Below are 14776 nucleotides of genomic sequence, written 5' to 3' on the forward strand. Positions count from 1 at the left end.
AGAGAGGCTAAGTGTCTTGAACAGCTCCCATGGGTAGTCACTACTGGAACTAGGTATTTGATCGGAGTGAATTCAAAGCCTGTGTCCCAAGAACTCTGCAGTATGGCTTTTAAAGTGTCGCTAGATGCCATGCTCTGAACAGACGGAAAGCAAGACCAAAAAAGAAGCGTGGACACCCTCGGGGCATTGGAAGCTCCGACACCCGCCCTGTGCCATGTCAGGGAGCGAGAGAGAGAAATGGAAGATGGGGCTCAGGAGGGTCAGGCTCAGAGCGCTGGGTTGCATGGAAACTTGCAGATACTTGGCAGATACTTGCAGATACTTGGCAGATGCTGGCAGATGCTCCAGCAAGAACCTTTCTTTGTCTCCAAAGCATTATTACGTGTTTCATTTCCAGTCAATGTCACAGGCCCCTACGGAAGCATTGGAAACACTTGTGTCAACATTCCCCAGGTGCCTGTGCAGAAAGTGAATGGGGGCAACACTGATTCTGTGCATTGGAAAGGAAGAACTGAGGAGGTGGTCAGAGGCAGGAAGGTTCAGAGCTGGAGTCCGTTTGCACAGTGATCTCCCGAAGCGCCTCGCCACTCTATGGTCTCCTTCTGTTAGAGCTCACACATGTGGGCATTTCACTCACCTACCCTTTCCAGCCTTTGTCAGTGTGATGCCCGGATTCGTCCAAGGAAATTCTCCTCCTGTGGCCCCCCACCCACTGCAAACCCAAACAAAACACACAATTACAAACTCCTTGCCACCCGGAGACCTCAGAACCACGCACGGCAAGGTAGAGCTTTATTAATCGAGGGACTTTTGCCTTACTCTGTAGGAGTTGTTAATTAAAAGCACTCAACCATTGAGTTGGGAGAGAGGAAGAGAGACAAAGTTGGGGGACAGCTCACACACTGGCTTTCCTCCTTTGCAGGCTGTGTAGCTATTTTAGAAGTTGACACGGACTTTATGGTTGAATAAACCGTTCGCCAGAGATGTGTGTGTGAGGTTCCTTGGGAACAACTTTCATTCACTGCCCTGCAGCCGGGCCGTCTGGGTACAAAGAGCCTGTCTAGCCTCTGACCCAGTGTGCGTAACAATTAATAATCATGATCATTGTGGGGCGCCTGGGTGGCTCAGTCGGTGAAGCGTCTGCCTTCAGCTCAGGTCACGATTCCGGGTCCTGGGATCGAGCCCTGCATCGGGCTCTCTGCTCAGCGGGGAACCTGCTTCTCCCTCTCCCTCTCCCCTTGCTCATGCTCGCCCTCAGTTTCTCTCTCAAGTCCGTAAAGTCTTTAAACAAAATAGTCATGATCATCGTGATAACAAGAGCAGCTACCACTCAGGGAGCATTTCTGAATGCCAGGCAGCGTGCAGCACTTTCTATGCATCGTCTCGTGTCACCTTCGCGGTAGTCCATGCACTTTTCTTCCCATCCCCTGAGGAGGAGGTGGGACCTTAAAGGGCATCAGTAACAAGCCCAAGGTCACAGAGCTGGTGAATTCAGGAGTCCAGACTCAGAGGCACACAGTCCGACTGGGAGCAGGAAGGCAGTCAGGTGTTCCAGGCTTTCCACTGGAGCCACGTAAATGTGTCGGAAATCTAACTCCTCTTCTTCCCCTGACCCTGTTTCTCCTCCCGTGTTTCCACATCCGTTGCCTGCGACAGCCGGAACCCGGAAGGAATCTCAGGCTCTTCAGTTCCTTGTTGCTGGAACCCCAGTGGCTGAGCGTGGTGGCTTCTCTCTACAGTATCTCATGCCACTGTTCTCTCTGGCCTCACGGCTCCTGTTTCTCCCCACGCATCCCTTCGTCGCTTTCCTTACCTCTGACCTCAAGGCCCATCCAACAAATCCATGCTACACTTGAGTGGGAAAAATCTTTCTAGAGCATGTATCTGACAACATTGCCACCTGCGTAGAACTCCTCAATGGCTCCACATGCCTGCTGGGGAGACTCAGTGGGTTAATTTCTTTTCTTTTTTTTTTTTAAGATTTTTTATTTCTTTCTCAGAGAGAGAGAGAGAGGGAGCACAAGCAGGGGGAGTGGCAGGCAGAGGGAGAGAAACAGGCTCCCCACTGAGCAAGAAGCCCAATGCAGGACTTGATTGTAGGACCCTGGGATCACGACCTGAGCTGAAGGCAGATGCTAAACTGACTGAGCCACCCAGGTGTCCCGGTGCGTTAGTTTCTTTTGCTATAAGAGAAATGCCTCCACAATCTAGCTGCTTGAATCTATTACTTTATTATGCTCATGGAGTCTTTGCTTCAGGGACTGGGGCAAGGTCCAGTGGAGGTGGCTCGTCTCTGCTCCGCCATGTTTGGAGCTGGGAGGCCTCCAGGGCTGGAGCCAGTTTGATAGTGGAGATCCGTGCCATCCCAAAGCTTGTTCACTCACACATCTGACATTTGGGCTGGGGTGACTTGAAGGTTAGGACGAACATGGGCTCTCCAGTGTGGCTTAGCATCCTCACAACATGATTGGCAGACTTTTGACCCAGATGCTTAGGGCTCCAAGGGCGAGTGTTAACAGTGAAGCCAAGCCAAGGCCATCCCCTTTTATGCACGACCCTTGGGAGTCGCTTCCACCATACTGTATTGGCCAAAGCAGTCCTAGCCCTCCAGATGCAAGAGGAGGGAAGGGAACATAGACGTCGTCTCTCAGTGGGAAGATGGCGAAGAAGAGCCTGTGGGATGGGAGTTGTTGCTATGGTCATCTCTGGAAGGTATGGTCTGCCACTTCTTACCTCTAGTGCCTAGCATGGCATATAAGGCCCTCCATGGTCCCCACACTGGGCTGTAAGCCTTGCGGAGGCACAGACCTTATCTGTTTTACTACGTATCTCTTGTGCGTAGCACAGGGCATGGCGCATAGTAGGACCTCCTTTATATTTGGGTAGCTGATGCACGATCCATTTGCCCAGGCTCATTTCCCATCATCTCCTCCTTCCCCTCACTGTCCGTCCCTCTCCCTAACTTGCATGCTGGTCCTGACTATAGACCTCTGGCATTTTCCTTGATGTTGGCACCATGCTCTTGTACCTTTGTGCCTTTGCATGATCTATTCTCTCTTGAGATTCCTCCACCTCCATTCCCACCCACCCGCCGTAGTCCTTTAAGGATCTGCTGAAGCTAGGTGGCCTTCCCTGTCCCCCCGAGCACCTGGTAAGAGCTCCCAGGAAGGTAGTACCTTCCGCTCAGTTCCTTTCTTTGTTTGTACAACTGTTTCCTAGACCAGGACATCCTTGAGCAGAGGGATTGTCTTTTGTTCCCACATTTCTTACCTTCTTCTTCCAGACCTGCTGTATATGCTTAGTGATGGGGGTGGTGTGAAGGGAGAAAGGAAGGGGGTGGTAATTAGCAGTACTGCTATTAGTAGTAATACTAATTACTCATAGTATTAATGGGAGCCAGTGTTCCTGGAGTGCTTCTTCAGGTATTACTTCTTTGAATCTTGGAGAACTCCTAGAGGGCCTGTGACATGTTATTATCCCCATTTTATGGATGTGCAAACTGAGAGAAGTCAGTGCGAGTCCAGCCTTCGGCAAGCTAGCTTTCCCCGGTGGAAATGAGAGAAGTCACCTGTCCAAGGCTGTTTAGCTGCTAAAGGGTGCAGCCAGTTTGGGGAAGCTTGAGCACTCCGCCTTTGAGATCCAAACCTCTTCCCTTTGGTGCTGCCACCTGCTGGGCTTTAGGCTCTGAGACCCCCAAGATTTTTCTAGGTGTTAGAGAGCTCTGTATAATCCTAACCTTCGACTGGATTAATAGAATAGTTATGTGGGAAACAACAGAGTAGCCGCTAGTAGACAGTGGGGGCTTTGTTCTCGGTGGCCGGTTTTAAGGGGTTCCGAATCAGGCAGAGGTTTGTTTAGGGAAGAGTAACCAGGAAAGCTGAGGGTTCAAAACCCAAAACATAATAGAAATGTTTTTAGAAACGAGATATTCTTGGCATGGGAAATACTTAGAAAAGCAGTAGGTTCCAGAGGTCCAAACTCGAACTGTAGGTGGAAGTTGGGCTTATTTCATTCCCTACACACCAAGGTGACCATTCATCCGTGTTCGAAAAAAAATATGCTGGAAATGAGACCTGCAAAAGAACGGGCGGGCCCTTTTGCAAAGGCACGAGCCTCCTGTTCTGCGAATAATCAAACAGGATGTGGAAAACTGTGTCCACGTGGTGGAGAAGGGATTCGGGCATGAGGTGAGAAGCTGCGAGGGAAGACCTTTCAGAGTTCTTCCAGGAGTAAGACCCAGGGTGCCCAGGTTCCCATAGGTGAAACTGAGGGTCTGTTACAGATGGAGAACAGCTGGGCCTTGGCTTGCGGGGGAAGAGGTCTCTTCGGCGAGCCAGGTTTCCACACGCCAGCCTCGGGGTCGTAGTACCGAAGTTGTTTCTTCTGCACATTTTCTCCCCCACATCCCCTTCTAATAAACACAAAGATCGTGCACGCCCCCTTCGCCTGCCCCAGGCTCTGATCTGGATGATGTGGGGGTTTGGAGTTGGACTGGACTGTGGCTATTGAGAATCACAGTAAGCCCCCATGTGCACCCCGGCCGAGGTGTTAGTGAATGTTGCTATCTGTAGTTGGTCTAAGGGAATGGTAGGTTTTGAAAGCGAACGAATGTTATAATGCTGGATACGCTCCCTCTAGCTAGGCGGCAGGGTCTAGGGAATCAGGCTTTGCCCCTGCGCATTGGAGGAACTGCTTCAGCTGATCCGGGTCCCGTTCTTGTGAAAGTGGCAACCTCGAAACTAGTTGAAGAGTGAGAAGAAGTCAAGGCCCCGTTCTTTTGTCTTCATGGCAGCGGGCAGCTCTTCCTCCCGTGGTTCCTACCGCAGGGACAGAAGGTAACCTGACCATCCTGCAGCCAACAGCTTCTGCTCAATTCCTACTCTGGAGGTCGCTGGCCTGTATTTCGGCTCCCTCTTAGCCTGCCCTTCCCGCCGGAGTGCTTCAGCTGCTGGTGGGGTGCCCCTTCCACCCCCAGTTCACCCCACCCCGGGCTGCTCTCTGTCTGCAGACTGGCCCGTTGGCCACTTGGCTTCAGGCGTGGCACGGCTGCATGACCTGCGGGGCTCTGGCAGCCACCTCCCTACACGGGGAGTCTTGCTTGTCGACAGTGTGTGCTGCACCTGTCCCTCCTGTGAACGTGCATGCCTGTGGCACCATCCAGGCCCATACATGTCAAAATTCTAGGGGGAAGCACGGTTTTGCCTTTCACACTGAACTCCCTGCTCTACTGGTTTTGTTTTTTACTCCCTTTTTAAAAATCCTGGACGGTGGGGAATTTAGCCATAGGCGACGAGACTGCAGTCAGCTCGGATCCGAGACGCCCCCCAGTGTGGCCCTGACAGTGTTCCCTCCATGGGGGGCTCTGCTCAAGCCCTGCTGTCCCTTGGATGGGACCTATGACTCCTCCCTCCGTGCATTTTCTTCCTCGCCGCCTCTGCCTGGAAGACCCCCATCTTCCCGGGAGTCCTCCTTGGCGCCTTTAGCGTTCCATAGCCCACTATTAATAGTGTCTGGCTTATCTCTAAACAGATGCAAGGATGTTTTATTTTCCTTTCTATTCCCCAAATGCTTAACACATTACACATAAAAGCAATCACATTCTTGGTAGTTGTTTGTTCTTTCATTCAGTCCACCAAAAACATTTTTAGGTGCCTATCTCAAGAGTTCTGGGCACAGTTCTAGGGACTAGGGATATCGAAGCAAAAATACTGGTCCTAAAATAATAATAACAGCAACAATGACTTTACCTTTATTGAACTTGGTGGGTGAGAAGCTGGAGCACATGGAGCTCGATTTCACAATCCTGAGATCATGACCTGAGCCGAAACTGAGAGTCAGATGCTTGACCAACTCAGCCACTCAGGCACCTCCCAACCAGGATTTTGTCAAACTTTATAGAATAGATTACAAAAAACAGTGACAGTGGGTGTTTTTATTTGTGTCAAATGGTAAATCTGTAACATGAGATATGGACTTTCCAATTCCCGCCTGCCCCCGAGACGGGCCCGCTCCCGCAGAGAGCAGCATTCCCGGCTGCCTGGGTGCAACGTCTGAAGGTGACCCAGCGCCCACGAGCACCCGGAAAAGTGAACAGGGCCAGGCATCTGTGTGTCAGCTGTTGTGTCTCCCGGTCTTGCTGGATTTAGTGGCAGGTAATTTGAGCATCCTGCGGTCACCCAGTTTTGGCTTAATCCCTACCCTTGAAGGCCAGAGGCCCTGAGGATCTGTTTCTTTGAATTGGAATACATTTGAATTGGAATCCCATCTAGAATGAGTGCCCAGAATAACGATTTCTTTTTTGGGGGGCGGGGAGGGAAGAGGGGGAGGGGCAGAGGGAGAGGGAAAATCTGAAGCCAGCTCCACACTCAGTGTAGAGCCCAACATGGGCCTTGATCTCACAACCCTGAGATCATGACCTGAGCCAAAATCAATAGTCAGATGCTGAACCGACTGAGCCACCCAGGTGCCCCCAGAATAATGATTTTTTTAATGGAAATGTTACCTGGTAGAACTTCAGCCTCTAGAGCCACACAACAGATTCGTTGTACATTTTTCGATCCTTTGCATTCGCACATGTATACTGTATGAACAATCTAATTTCCTTGCCCCTACTCCAGGCTGCCGGGCACAGCCCTTCTCATCCTTGCATAGTTCTTGCCCTAAGAAGCCTTTTCGGGCCCTCTCGCTGCTCTGGCCTTTGCTGATCTGCATGTCTGCACTCAGCCCCTCAGGACCAGGGACTACGTCTGATCTCCTCTCCCTCGCAGCCAGGCCATTGCCTGCCTCACAGTGGGGCCGCATAAATGTGTCTTACACATGACACCTGGAAACGGGAGCCAGCTCTAGGGCAGCAGTCTGCATAGGACTCGAGTGCAGTACTTCCTGTGGCCCCCGGGGTGCTGCCAGAAACCAGGCTGTTGGCGGGTGTTGCGTGCCTTCCCGAGGCCTGCTTCATTCATGCCTCCATCTGCAGAAGGGTTCTGTCTCCCACTGACAAGTCAGTTACGTTCTTCCTCCGCCTATTCTCAGGGGACCTTGACATTGCTTTCTGCTGCGGTCTGGAAAAGACAGGGCAAAACTTGCACGGACCTGAACCAAAGCGCCAGCTGGCCTCTCCTGGTCTGGTAATGACTGTGGTTATGACCTGGGGCTGTCTCGTGGAACCAGAAGAGAAAGAGACACTGGAAGTCTGATTCCACCCTGAGATTCTAGTCATCTTCACAAGGGATCACACAACCCCGAATGCCAACAAAACTACTCTGACCTAATGTGAAAAGTGAACTTGTGTCGTAGAGCACTTCGGGGTTGGGGAGTCATATCAGAAATCGCAAGAATGATGGGGCGCCTGGGTGGCTCAGTCGGTAAAGTGTCAGACTCTTGATTTCGGCTCAGGTCGTGATCTCAGGGTCATGAGATCAAGCCCCATGTTGGGCCCCGTGTTCACCTGGGAGTCTGCTTGAGATTCTCTCCCTCTGCCCCTCCCCCGCTCGAGCGCACACACGTGCTCTTTCTTCCAAATAAATAAATCTTTAAAAAAGAAAAAAAGAAATCACAAGAATGATAAGATGTAGCAGCGTCCAGAGGATTTGCAGTCATGCCTGGGAGGAAGGATTCTTTAGGCAAAGCAGGAGGGCTTTTCCAGAGTCGGGGCACGGAGTTGTGGCACCGCCACTGAGCCCAGGGCATACTGCCCGTGAATCTCTGTATTCGGCGTGCCTGGCGCCGTCCTCGTCCCCTCTCCCAGCCCGGCCTTCCACAGGTACGCAGTTCTCAGGTCTGCAGGCCTGTCAGTCCAAGGGCATGAGTTCACTGGTACTTTAGTGGAGGCTTGGAGTTCTAAAAACTCTTAACCAAGCTTTGATCTGAGCTGGAGCGGCCACCAGGGATCAGGTACTGTTAACATGGACACTGTCCCCTTAATATTGAGAGTCAAGACTAGTTATTAGGAGGATTTGAAATTTAAATTATAATTATACTGTAGTCACATTGCGGTGACTCTTTGACTCTTAGGGAAACTGAGGCCCATCTTGCTCACAGTTCCTCTATCTAAGCCTCAAGATTTAAGGCAGCATTTCCCATAGGCTGACCCTGACTACCTGCAGGAGAATTACTAACATATCTGTTAAAAATGCAGGTTGGCCTCTCCCAATCACCGGCCGGGTGATGGGTATTAAGGAGAGCACGTATTGCATGGAGCACTGGGTGTTATACGCAAACGATGAATCATGGAACACTACATCAAAAACTAAGGATGTACTGTATGGTGACTAACATAACATAATAAAAAAATTATTATTAAAAAAAATGCAGGTTGGGGGAAGCGATGAATAGGGGGACCATGGGGCATTTGGGGGGCAGTAACACCATTCTGTATGATACCAAAACAGAGGATGCATGATATTTGTTTGTCAAAGCCTATAGAGCTATACGACACAGAGAGGACCCTAACATGAACTCTGGAGTGTGGTTAATAATAATATATCAGTATTTATGCATCAGTTGTAACAAGTGGACCACACTAATGTAAAGTGTTAATAATAGGGACAGTGGTGGCAGAGGAGAACGGGTTTGTGGGAACTCTTTCTGTGCAAGTTCTCTGTAAACCGCAAAATGCTCTTTAAAAAAAAAGTCTGTGGGGCGTCTGGGTGGCACAGTGGTTAAGCGTCTGCCTTCAGCTCAGGGCGTGATCCCGGCGTTATGGGATCGAGCCCCACATCAGGCTCCTCCGCTATGAGCCTGCTTCTTCCTCTCCCACTCCCCCTGCTTGTGTTCCCTCTCTCGCTGGCTGTCTCTATCTCTGTCAAATAAATAAATAAAATCTTTAAAAATAAATTTAAAAAAATTTTTAAAAGTCTATTTAAAAATATAAGGTTTGGGTCCCACAAATGACATCCTGCCTCTGTGAAGCTGGGGCCTTGGAATCTGCATTGTCTTAGGGTCCCCAGATGATTCAGCTGTATTTTAAGGTTGGAGAATTCCTGGATATAAGTCGGTCTCCTCTCACCATCTGTTTCGTTCCAAGAAAGAGCTTAAAGGGGCTTTGTCTAGAGGACCGTCTCCTGTGTGTGAGAGTGCGTTTCATCTTTCAGTAGGTGGACAAAAAGCTTCCTGCTAGTGCTAGAAATCCTTGCTACAATCCCATACTGACAGTTGAACCACAATAAAGATAATTCAGGCCAGGCCAGACTCCAGACACAGGGGACTGTCAGATTTCCAAAGCGTGCAGCCTCTCTTCAGAAAGATGCCCTGCCAACTCCCATTTTAAACAAGCATCGTTAGGGATTGTAGCGAAAATTTTACATAGGTGTATTTATTTAAAGAGGGGTGACAAACCCACTGTTATAATCCCTGGCTCTCTGTGCGATCCAATCTATGTTATTAGCAAATTAGGGATTTTTTTTGCCTTAAAGTGCTTGTGGAGCTTATATATGTCCGCATCCTAGGTAAGCTAAACCAAAATACTCTGGAAATTCGCGCTAGATGGAATTTTGTTGAACCTGTGAATATTCACACTGCATTTTGCAGAAGACACAAGGATCTTGGCAGCATGTTTCCTCACCCTGCAGGAATTTTCCCACTTGATCAATCACTCCTGCTAGGAGTTTGGGCAGAGCAACCTCAAGCCCACAGCAGTGGTGAGATCGAGCCCGTATGCTGAAAGTCAGGGTGACGTGTGAGTTACAGCCATGCCACGTGCCACCGCTGAGTCAGCTGATAGCAAACACAAGCAGAAGTCTTGCTATGTGGAAACTTGCAGAATCTGCTAAAGGGACTGATTCAGCCAGGATTCCCTTCTGCCCTAATTCAGAAGAACTGCTCATATGAGGCCTGGCAGGGGGCTTTGACCTGACTCGACTGGGTGCACATTTCACACATATGTGAGATGGGGTACATAATGTAAGATTTAGGAATTTCTGCTTTAGCTAGTGCTCTCGAACTTGTTCTTGATTGTGTAAAAAAAGAGCTCGTTCCTACATTAGACACTTTGTTTTTAAAATACATGTGCCGCATTAATGAAATATTGCATACAGTGCAAAACCTGCACACAACATAGGAATCGATAGGCACATGATAAGAAATACATACAAGTAGAAGCGCCTTAGTGTTTGCTCCCACGGGTCGTCTTATGTTCCTCGCTGCGGAGACTGCTGCCCGAGACCAGTGCCTCCCGCTCTGTAATGTGCATTAGAACCACCTGGGGGTCTTACTGAATCTGGGAGAGTCTGATTCAGAAGGTCTGAGAGACTGTGATTCTAAAAGGTTGCTAGGTGATAGGGAAGCTGCTGGTCCGTGGCCCCTAGTATGAGCGGCAGGTAGGGTCTCAAGGTGCATGTTGTGTTTTGTTGTAAGAACCTCCCCACTGTGCCTTCTGTTCTCTTCCAGAAGCTTTGCAGCACGCAGCTTTAGGAAATAAAGGCAGTGGTGCCCATTTCCCCTGGTGAGGCTTCAAGGGGACCCCTGGGACCCTTTGTCTCCTCCTCTACTCAGGCCTGCCTTTTCCTGCTCCTGCCTGTGTCCCCATGGCCTGCTGAAGCTGAGCTCCTGTCGGACTAGCTTAGCAACGTGTTCGTAGGGCTCCCCAGAGGGGCGTGCTCTGGTGGCTAGGCTGCGAGAGCAGACTCCAGGCTCCGGAGCCCGGTTCACTTCTGCAGCAGGCTTGACTTCCTGCCGCACCGAGGATCAGAGAATCAGGATCAGCCGGGTCTGCCCTGTCATCTGGCTCGCCTTACAGCCAGGACTCGGTGCGACGGAAGTGAAATGCAGACAAGCCAGGGCAGGGGCTAGTGTCCCTTGAGCTGTGGGGATCCCCAGCTGGCGGCTCATGGCTGTGTTCTGTGCTCTGAGCGGGGGTGACTCATGGTACCGGCCTCAGGTGTCTGCTTCAGGCTTGAGGGAATAAGGGAAGATTTTGCTGGAGATGAGAAAACGACGGCTATACCATCTTGGTGAAAGAAAGGTAAGAAACGGCTTGGATTCTCTGGGTCCACATCTCCCCTCTGCCTTTGCCAGCAGAGTCATTGGAGGAGTTCCTCAAAAGCCATGAAAGCCAAAGAAATGCTTCTGGATTACTTGTGTTGTCCAGTCCAGATTACTTAGAGCTGAAGTCCTGTCGTTACCGGAACCCTAACGGAGAAAGGCATGCAAACCATAGACTTTCTCCAAAGGCAGCTGTTGGCTTTGTTTCCTTGTGTGGCAGTTTGAGGTGACCCGTAATAGAGAAGAGGCTGCACCATGTGCTTTGATTAGAGCTCATCTTAATTTGATTTTAAAATATTAAAGATAGAGGCACCTGGCCGGCTCAGTCAGCAGAGCGTGCGGCTCTTGATCTCAGGGTTGTAAGTTCGAGCCCCCTATTGGGTATATCTTTTAAAAATAAAACAATATATTAAAGCTATTCCATGAGGAGGGTATTAGAATCACTCAGGGATGTGTCTCTGTAGTTGTCATTTGGGGTGGAGGGTGGGAGTAGGGTGGCCTTGGCTACGTGAAATATGCCACATTTGCCTCGGCTTTAGTGCCTAAGAACTTTGAGGACAACACAGAGTGGTTTCCAAATGTTTCTTAGTAGATCCTTAAGTCTTTGCTTAAATTTTAGTACTACAGTTTTAAAATTAGCCCTGAAAAATTAAACCCACCTCCTCCATCCTATTTTTGCATTGCAAATGCGTTCTCCTGTTCCCTTAAGCCAAATGAAACAGTTTCTTTTCTGTCTAGAGATCAGCTTTCTTTAAAAGGCTGTAGCAGCTTTGTTAGACTGGCTTGTCCGTTTGTCCTTCTGTGACCCAGAGTGAAGTTTATTCATCTGACTTCTAAGAGGCCCTAAACTAAAGGCATCCTTGTACAGGTTGGTCCAGAAACTCAATTTACATGCTAATAAACCTAGAGAGTACGTGCTGTGCAGCATTGCTGGGGGGGCAGAGGGGTGCTGGGAAAGCATATGTTGTTGGGGTCCTGGACACTGGGGAGATGCTCATCTGCAGGGACTTTCATCAGCCCACAGCATTTTCCTTTAACCGTATGCAACAAAGTGTGTGTTGACATATATGCCCATATAGTTGTATTGCTATTGGCAAGCAATTGTACATGTACGTGTGTATATATATATTTTTTTCTTGTATTCCATTTTCTTTGCTACCTTCATGTTTAAACCAGAAGTGTATCCAAAGCATATAGATAGGTTGACACATCTTTGAAGAAAAGATACTCAGCTAGGCTTGATTTTTTTTTCCCCCCGATTTGTATTACTTTCATGTCTTGCATCTGAGTGTTTCTGTTGTTTTGTCTCTTCGTGCCGTGCTCTATTAGAAATGCACTGACCCTGATCAGGTTGGTCTGTATTTCTTCCCCTTCCCGTCCCCAGTCCCTGACAGAAGGTGATTTCTTTTGCAGTTAGTAGAAGTCCGTTTGTGTTACTCATGCAGGCCATGCTGAACAGTGAACTCAGGGAACGAGGAGCCACGTTCCCCTCCTTCTGAACGTGATTCACAGACCCAGTTTTACTTGTTCGCATTGTTGTCTGATTACGTTTTCAGAAGAGATCTATTGACTAAACGTTGGATTCGAAATCTAGTGCATTTGTTCTAACAGGTCCTATTCGACTCCAAAGTTTTCTCGTAGCTAGTGCCAGTTCCATAGAATGCACCTATTTTGTCTAGAAGTTTCCTCAGAATAGCCATATGGTGTTCACAGATCTCTCCTGGCCTGAGGGACGGTGAGTCTACCCTCCAAGTCTGGTCATTCCCCCAAAGGTCTGAGACGACACAGACAGGATTCAGACAAGTGGTGCGTTTTGAAAAGTCTGTAGAAGGAATGTTTGATGAGAAAATGCTCACCCAAACTAGAGTATTGAAGGATAGAAGTTTTGAAAAGTCAGTGTTCTCTTTGACACAGAAGCCAGAGCCTCGGGGCGCCTGGGTGGCTCAGTCATTGAGTGTCTGCCTTCGGCTCAGGTCATGATCCCAGGGTCCTGGGATGGAGCCCCGCGTTGGGCTCCCTGCTCAGCGGGAAAGCCTGCTTCTCCCTCTCCCTCTGCTTGTGTTCCCTCTCTCGCTGTGTCTCTCTGTGTCAAATAAATAAAATCTTAAAAAAAAAGAAGAAGAAGAAGCCAGAGCCTGTTAGTCATTTGCTTAGTACCTTCATAGCTTCCTTGGCTCAAGGTCAGAGGTCTCAACCCACCTGGCTCCCTGATTGAGCCCCAGTCCCCGTGCCGCCTGGCTCCCGTCTGTTACCGATGCTCCAGCCCAGTGATCTACCTCCCATCCTCTCCATTTCTCTCTGCTTTTGTACGTGATGCCCATGTGCCTAGACAGATCCTCCTCCTGTGGCTGGCAAACTCCTATGCACCCTTCAAAGGCCAGCTTTCATAGCTCCCCTGTGACTCCTCCCGCCGTGTGCTCTGAGCCTGTCCTCCAGCCTTCTGCAATACCGCTCTTCCTGTCGTAGCGGAATGATCTGTTCAATGTCAGAGTCTCCTGTAGATTTTGAGCTTCACCAGAGCAGGACTAGGTCTTTTCACCTCTGTAACCCCAGCCTAGTACAGAGCCTGGTACTTACCAGTTGTACGATTAAAAAGTGAGAAGGGAATTTACAGTCACTGCTCTGTGATATGGGCAATCACGGCTGTTGGTAGTCACAGCAGCTAATACATTTGAAGTGCTCCCCACGCACCAGGCACTGGGCTTTGTATCCAGCGGGGCCTTTAACCCACCGCAGCCCAGTGAGGTTAATCTGCAGTTTCACTCATCTTGTCGCTGAGGAAATGGAACTCAAAGGAATTACACCAAAACGTGTGACACAAGCTGGGGTTTGAACCCACCTACCTGCACTGCGATCCTAACCACAATCTCATTGTCCTCGTCTGAAAAACAGATAATACACTTGATGAGAGCCTTGAAGGTTACAGTGTCATGGCTTATGGGAAGCACTTTGCACAGTACCCAGGTAGCCTCCATAATCATTAGCTCTTATTAATAATGATGAACCCAAGGTCCCCCAGCCGGCAAGGGGCAGAGGAGACATTTGAACCCAGGTCTTTCCGACAAGAGAGCCCTATTGCTAACTCTTATGCTCGTGGGCCAGCCCAGGGTGACCCAGCCTTGAAAAGAAAACAGCCCCCGTACACACACACACACACACACCTTGTTTCGTTAGCCCAGGCTCCATCCGGGGGCCTCCGGGGAAGCCGTGGAAGGTGGAGGCAGAGCGTCTGCACCCATCACTGCTGAACTCGAGAGGCTGATGTGGAAATTGTTGAGTTGCTTGGTGGCTTAGTCAGGACCCCACGAAGCAAACATTAGGATGTTACTGGTACATCATTATGTTCCAGCACTAATTATTTATTTCCCCAAGGAGAAGGAACCCCACAGTGTTGGTGCAGGAGGATCCAGTCCCTGGATCTGCTGCTTCCTCTCCTTGTGACCTCAGACCAGCCCTTTGATCTGTACCCAGTGTGAGCCTTGCTAAAACTCCCAAAGGTGGAGAATGGCCGTGGCTCCCCTGCCACCACCACAGCGTCCGGAGCACAGGGCTTCTCAGCCCTCCCTGACAAGGGCCGGTGATTCAGACGGCCGCTCCCGTGACTGCCTCACCCGTAAATCATGCTTTCCTAAGGGAGTAACTGGATGAAGGCGGTCTATATTAATATGTTCGGAAGCCACTTCCTACACAAATCTGGGTCAAACCGGAATTTTATTTTTCATTTCAAGAGTTATTTAAAAACACATAGGGAGCGTTTTATAAATGAGACTATTGGAATCAGTGGGTCATAATTCAGAAA

At 49.5% G+C, this 14776-nt stretch overlaps 1 protein-coding gene across 3 annotated transcripts in view; it reads left to right on the forward strand.

Moving 5' to 3' along the window:
- Positions 1 to 14776, forward strand: part of NAV2 (neuron navigator 2) — a 382986-nt gene that overhangs the window by 244318 nt on the left and 123892 nt on the right. The gene's annotated exons all lie outside the window — the stretch shown is intronic.

This window comes from Ursus americanus, chromosome 24 (assembly GCF_024610735.1).
Source record: "Ursus americanus isolate L20-20 chromosome 24, mUrsAme1.1.p, whole genome shotgun sequence".
Taxonomy (NCBI): Eukaryota; Metazoa; Chordata; class Mammalia; order Carnivora; family Ursidae; genus Ursus; species Ursus americanus.